The sequence below is a fragment of the Rhincodon typus genome, unplaced genomic scaffold (assembly GCF_021869965.1).
Source record: "Rhincodon typus isolate 14 unplaced genomic scaffold, sRhiTyp1.1 hic_rhity00011268, whole genome shotgun sequence".
Lineage (NCBI taxonomy): Eukaryota > Metazoa > Chordata > Chondrichthyes > Orectolobiformes > Rhincodontidae > Rhincodon > Rhincodon typus.
This window is the reverse complement of record NW_025976906.1, coordinates 1-7,200: the sequence shown is the minus strand read 5'-3', so window position 1 is coordinate 7,200 and position 7,200 is coordinate 1. Positions and strand designations below refer to the sequence as shown.

Genomic DNA, 7,200 nt, shown 5'->3' with positions numbered 1-7,200 from the left:
TGTCTGACCCACTGTGATCTCCAGCATTTGTTGTGTTCAGTACAAGGTCCACATAGTCCGTTTGATGGCTCTGGGCTCAAGGAACTGACTGTCACTATTGGAATCCTGGGCCAGACCCATCATGATGCCAAAGAAAAAGCTGAGTAGAGTCACCAACTGACTGAAGGCACCACAAAGAGACACAGACCAACACCAACGAAAACAGCCAGTGAAACAGCTGAAAGGAGTCGCAGGCTAGAGGAGCCAAAAGGTAAATCATTGTGAGGAGTGGCTGAGGACTCTGGGTCTGTGTTTGATGGAGTTTAGAAGGATGAGGAAGGGCCTGATTGAAACTTACACACCCGGATAGAGTGGGGATGTGGAGAAGATGTTTCCACAAGTAGGAGAGACCAGGACCTGAGGGCACAGCCTCAAGGTGAAGGTATTTCTTCAGCCAGAAGGTGGTGAACACGTTGCCATAGAGGGCTGTAGAGGCCAAATCTTTGAGTGTATTTAAGACAGAGACGGATAGGCTCTTGATGGGTAAGGGGATCAAGGTTATGGGGAGAAGGCAGGAGGATGGCGTTGAGAAACATATCAGCTATAATTGAATGGCAGAGTAGACTCGTTGGGCCAAATAGCCTATTTCTACTTCTATATTTTATGGTGCTATGATTTAAAAGCCATCTTCAAGCTTCTGCTCCTTAATTTGTTGCCCAACTGTTCCCACTGCCTATACTGTTGTCCTCCCACTGCTAGTTCCTCTCCAGCCCAGAGCAGATGTCCTGTTCATGGATAGCACATTTCACATCAAGGACATCCTACAACTGAAGAAAGCGGAAGGTAGAAAGGGAATGGATGATCACCAGACAGAAGGGGTCCAGGTAGCTAGTAAGGGAATCCAAGCGCATCTTCCTTGCCTACTGTTTCTTTCAGCCTTGGAAAACTGTTAGTTCACCTGGAAGAAATGGAGGGCCTGCATGCAGACTTTGGGGAGTTAGCCAAGAGCATGACTTCAAAAAGTTAGTAATCTGTGGATAACTCCCAATGCCATGCAGCAGCAAGTACAGGAACAGAAGGATAGATCGGACGAATGCATGGCTGGTGGAGATGATGCAGCAGGAAGAGCGTTAGAATTCTGAGGCATTTGGACGGTTTCTGGGGGAGGTGGGTCCTGTACAAGTTAACACAGTGTGGAGCTGGAGGAACACAGTCCTGGCCAGTCCTGATGAAGGGTCCCAACCGGAAACGTCAGCTTTCCTGCTCCTCTGAGTTCCTCCAGTTCCACATTGTGTTATCCCTGGCTCCAGCATTGGCAGTTCTTGCCAACTCTGTGGGTCCTGTCCATGTTTGATGGGGTACATCTGAAAAAGAGCAGAACCAACAACCCCATGGGGAGGTTTGCCAATGCTGTTGGGTTGGATTTAAAACAGAGGCAAACACGTTGCTGGGTATGGACTGTAGGCACCCCAAGCAGAAACAGAGAGATAAAGATTCAAATGTTTGATCAGAGAAGTATGGTTTAAGAATAACAAGGCAGCAATTGTAAGGGATTTTAACTAACCTAATACTAACCACAGTGGCTCAGTGGTTAGCACTGCTGCCTCACAGCGCCAGGGACCTGGGTTTAATTTCACCCTCAGGCGACTGTGTGGAGTTTGCACATTCTCCCCGTGTCTATGTGCGTTTCCTCCGGGTGCCCCGGTTTCCTCCCACAGTCCAAAGATGTGCAGGCTAGGTGGATTGGCCATGCTAAATTGCCTGTAGTATTCAGGGATGTGTAGATTAGGTGGGTTATATGGGGATGGGTCTGGGCGTGATGCTTCAACTGTCGGTGTGGACTCGTTAGGCCGAAGGGCCTACTTCCACGTTTTAAGGATTCTATGATTTAACCAGGATAGTTTTTATTTAAAGGTAGGGAAGGAGCAAAATTCTTGAACTGATCTGGGAGTCCTTTTACAGCCAGTACATAGAAACCCCAACAAGAGAGGGTGCAGTCCTAACAGGTGGAAGGCATATCCATGAGGGAACATTTTGGAGATAGTGACCGTAACTCAGTAAGGCATCACTGGCAAGGCCAGCATTTGTTGCCCATCCCTCACTGCCTTTGAATTGAATGACTCGGTCTCATTTCTGAGGGCAATGGTGAGTTGACCACATTCCTGTGGATCTGGAGTCACATGTAGGCCACAGCAGGTTGGGGATTTCCCTCCCTAATGGACATTTGTGAACCAGGTGGGTCCTTACAACAAGAATGAATGATAACTTCAGGGTTCTCCTCCTGAGACTAGCTTTCAATCCCGGATTCTGTTAATTGTTTTTTAGTGAATTGAATCTAAATTCCACCAGCTGCAGTGGTGGTTCTCGAACCTGTGACAACAGGACACTAGGCTGCACACTTCTCTGGATTATGAATCCGGTGACATTGCCAATAGGCCAGCATTCCTCAAAATGTCTACTACCAGCCTTGCAGGTTCTCTAAATCAGTTAAACATTTCAAGGAGATGACCATCAAACCTTCCAAGCTCAAGGGATCAAAAGCCATGAAAGCTGATTTTATAATTTAACCTCAAAAGTCCCCGCAACATTCCGCTTTGCTCATTTTAAATACATGTCCATGGCATGTTGCAGATTACCTATCTTTTGTTTTTAAACACTTTTTCATAGAATGTGGGTGTGGCTGGTCGGGACAGCATTCATTGCCCATCCCTAATTTGCCCAGAGGGCAGTTAAGAGTCAACTTGCATCGCTGTGGGTCTGGAGTCACATGTAGGCCAGACCGGGTAAGGGTGGCTGATTTCCTTCCCTGAAGGATGTTAGTGAACCGGGTGGGCATTTAAAACAATTAACAGCAGGTCTGAGACCGCTAATAATTCAAGTTTTACCACCAGTCATGGTGGGATTCGAACCTACGTCACCAGAGCTCATTATCCAGTGACACAAGTACTGGGCCATCTCATTGCAACCTGATTGACTCTCAGCCTCCCCAGTCTCTTCTCATGATGGAAATATCTCATTCCTGGCCCCCCCATTCCGTTACACCTTACCTCAGGCCTCTCCAAGGTCTTGACATCTTTTCTAAGGTGCCGTGCCCAGTTCTGAGTAGAATTCTTCAGTTGACTTCTCACCAGTGATTAACAATATAATGCCTCCAGCTCCTTCGTACTCTCATCAAAGCTTTCTCAGCAGCAGCGGGCAATTCATTTAACCCACCACCTTCTTTTAACGCACTCTATCTAAACGTTTATTTGCTTTACATTTCTGATCTTTCATGCAGCTGCAGCAGAAATAACATGTTAAACTTCAGGAGTGCTCAAGTGCTCATGTTTCACTTGGTTCACATTCCCCGAAATCTATCAGTCAGAGGCTTGAATAGATCGCGCTGCCATTCTCTGAACACTTTCCTGAATTTCTATACTTGGCAGTTGTTACCAGAGTTTTGTGGTGAGTGAAGATCCCAGCTGTAAAGACTGTATTTTTATATGTTTTTATTATGAACTGAAATGGGAAGAGGACTGGTCTAAGAACTAAAGTTTCATAGAGTCATTGAGTCAATGAGTCATACGGCATTGAAACAGGCCCTTCGACCCATCATGTCTATTCTGCCAACCAAACACCCTCTAGACTAAGATAATACAGTGTGGAGCTGGAGGAACACAGCAGGCCAGGAAGCATCAGAGGAGCAGGATAGTTTAATCCCATTTACCATCACTTTGTCCATAGCCTACTATGCCCTGGCATTTTAAATTCTCATCCAGATGTTTCTGAAATGTTGTGAGAGTACCTGCCTCCACCACTCTCTCAGGCAGCACCTTCCATATTTCCACCACTCTCTGGGTGAGATTTTGTTTTCCTCAGATCTCCTCAAAACCATTTACTCCTCACCTTAAACTTACATCCTCTGGTCTTTGACCATGGGGAAGAGATTCTCACAATTTATGCTATGGATCTCACTCATAATTTTGTATACCTCCATCAGAACCCCCTCAGCCTCCTCTGCTCCAAGGAAAACAAACCCAGCCTGTCCAGTCTCTCCTCATAATTTAGACTTTTTTATCCCAGGCAATCTCCTCTCCAGTTCAGTCACATCCTTCCAATAGTGTGGTGACCAGAACCGCACACAGAATTTCATCTGTGGCCTGACCAATGTTTATGAAGTTACAATGAGACTTATGAGCTCCTATATTCTTTGCTTCAACTAATGAAGGCAAGCATCTCTTCTTCACCACCCTGTCTACCTGTGCTGATACCTTCGGGGATTGATGGATTTGAGTCCCCAGGTCCCTTCGTTCCTCAGAACTCCCTAGGGACCTACCATTCACTGTCCTTTCCCTATTAGACCTCCCAAAACCTCACAATTACCAGGATTACATTTCGTCTGCCATTGCTCTGCCCAATTCGCCAGCTGATCAATATCAGACTGTAGTCTGAGACCATCCTCCTCACTATCAGCGATACACCCATTTTTCACATCATCTGAAAATGTACTAATTATCTAGCAGGGGGAGAGACCGTGATTATGAAGGTGGTGGTCCCAGGACGAGTCTATCTCATTACACTTTGGGTGTGCTAGACACCTACGATATCCCCAAATGCGGGATACTCCACTGCACAATTGGCAGTGGAAGACTATGTTCGCGTTCTGCCCTGATAAAGGGGCCCCCTTGTGGTGCAATGGTAGTGTCCCCACCCCTGGACTGGGAGGCCCAGGCTCAAGCCGCACCCGTGCCAGCAGTATGTAACAACATCTCTGAACGGGTTGTTCAGAAAAATAGGTTGTACCTTTTACGTTCACATCCAAGTTGTGATTGTTGAAGGGTTCCTGCTCTTTTTAAAAGCAAGTAAACTGATACTCATTATAAGTGCTAGTTACACAGCTGCTTGTTTGAGTAGCAAGTGGAGATTTGGCCAGCATCAAGTTGCTGGTAGGTCCTTGGACTAGTGACCAGTTATCAATGGCAAACGTGATTGGTTCAAACGTAGCTGAATGTTTGGGACAGAAGCCAACGGAAAGAAAGGACCTGTGTTGTTGCTATGCAGAAAAAAAAGACATCTCAATCCGGAAGATAATCAATTGTTGTTTCTTCCCTCTCATCAGTTGCTGTAAGCTGTGAATTTTATTTAGTAAGTCAGAAAACTTTTATAACTATGAGCCAGTCACCCTGTGACTCCTACAAACACATGTGGATCAGCTAAAGGATCATCTCAACAAACCCTGTGCACATGGATCACTGATCAGCGTTCTAGTCTTTCCCTCTGCCCATTAAACCCTGGCATTGTTTGTATGTTTGTTAATAACAGGGTTGGAGTTGAGTAGGGTTATATATGTTGACGGTTCACATTCTTATTAGGTATTTTCTGTGTAGCCTAGGTCCAAAAGACAGATAGATTGGGGAACTCTGCATACTTTTTCAAATGTTTAGCTTTCTGGCATAATGAGATTTCCAGTGGGATACAGGTAAGAGCTGGCAGTTCCAAATGGACATGTTTGTCTGGGTTCCAACACAAGCAATAACCCTAATGCCTATCCATCCACAAATTCATTCCAACCTCTTCAATCACACCACCAAAAACAAAAGACCGAAGATGAGGAAGGAAAACATAGATCATTTTTACCTTTCGTTACCACTGTGGTGACAGTTCTTGCAGACAGTGCGGACATGATATCCCAACCAAAGGACTAATCCATGATTTAGTTTGACTTTACTTTGCCTAATCTTCATTCTTTCAGGTTAATCCCAATGGATTGGAAAAGTTTAACAAAGGGAATCACCATAGGAATGAAGAAACAAACAGGAGTAGAGTATTCAACCCTTCAATTAGATCAAGGCTGACCTGTATCCTCAAAATCACAAACACAGTCTGTCTGCTGATGATCACTTTTGTGTTTGTGGGATCCTGCTGTGCACAGTTGCTTGTTGTGCCTCTGACAGTGCAAGAATGTCATAGACACATGGAGGTTTACAGCGTGGAAACAGGCCCTTCGGCCCAACTTGTCCAAGGGGCACAGTTTTCACAATTAGACTGGTCCCATTTCATTGTGTTTGGTTCATATCCCTCCAAACTCACCCCATCTCAAATATTTCTTAAATGACCAAAATTGTACTCACTTCTACCATTACCTCTGGCAGCCTGTTCCAGATATCCACCACCCTCTGTGTGAAAAAATTGCCCCCCTGGACCCTTTTGTGTCTCTCTCCTCTCACCTTAAACCTATGCCCTCTAGTTTTAGACTCCCCACCCTTTTGGCTGTCTACCTTATCTATGGCTCTCGTGATTTTATAGACCTCTACAAGGTCCTCCACAGTCTCCTACACTCCAGGGGAAAAATGTCCCAGAATACACAGGAACAAAAACAGAAGGTGCTAGAAAAGCTCAGCAGGTCTGGCAGCATCTGTGAAGAAAAAACTCAGAGTTAACGTCTTGGATCTGGTGTCCCTTCCTCCCTTCCAGCATATACAGCCTCTCTTTATAATTCAAACCTGCTAGTTCGGGTAGCCACCTAGTGAAACGTTACCATCCTGGTAAAATGCAGACACTGCAAAAATATAATGTGGTTCGGAACGTCATGAGGCTATCGAAGGCGCGAGGCCTCATTCTGCACTGTAGGGATTCTATGTGTAAGTGATGTATTCTCTGGGTATATTTATAAATGAGGGAGATAGAGATATATAGATGGAGAGAGACACACAGAATGTTTATGGGAATGTGTCAGTAAAAGCTGGCAGCGAATGGGTTAACAGGCTGCTCCAGTCCACTTTCTGGCAGACACACCAGCCCTGTGAAGATAGTCTGCTGCTGAGCCCATCCCCCAGCCTGCCGTGCTGTGCTTTGAGCACAGACTTACATCATGCGTGAGGAATCTCTGAACCTGCTCACATTAAGCCAGCACTGCCCAATGGCTTGTTGTAAAACTGGAAGCAACGAAATGGCACGGAATGCTCCACTGAAGCCCATCCCTCTTCATATCCCCCACCTCACTGGTCCCCTCCCCAGTCTCTACTCACCCACTACTCTTAGATTGCTTCCAAGAAGAATCTATTGTTAATACATTGCATAGAGCGCGGATGTACAAAGGTGACCCGTGCACAAGGAGAGAACTGTTTACCCAGTGAATTGGCTTCTTTCAGACTCGCCTGCAGACTTCTCTGTTCACACACACACACACACACTCACAGACAGACACACAGACACACAGACACACACACACACACACACACA

General features: G+C 45.7%; 1 non-coding gene across 1 annotated transcript; it reads left to right on the top strand.

Annotated features, from left to right (window-relative positions):
* Positions 1–4,466: 4,466 nt before the first annotated feature.
* Positions 4,467–4,629, top strand: LOC125482495. The gene has a single exon (XR_007261664.1). It is a non-coding gene; the product is annotated as a U1 spliceosomal RNA (small nuclear RNA).
* The last annotated feature ends 2,571 nt before the right edge of the window (positions 4,630–7,200 follow it).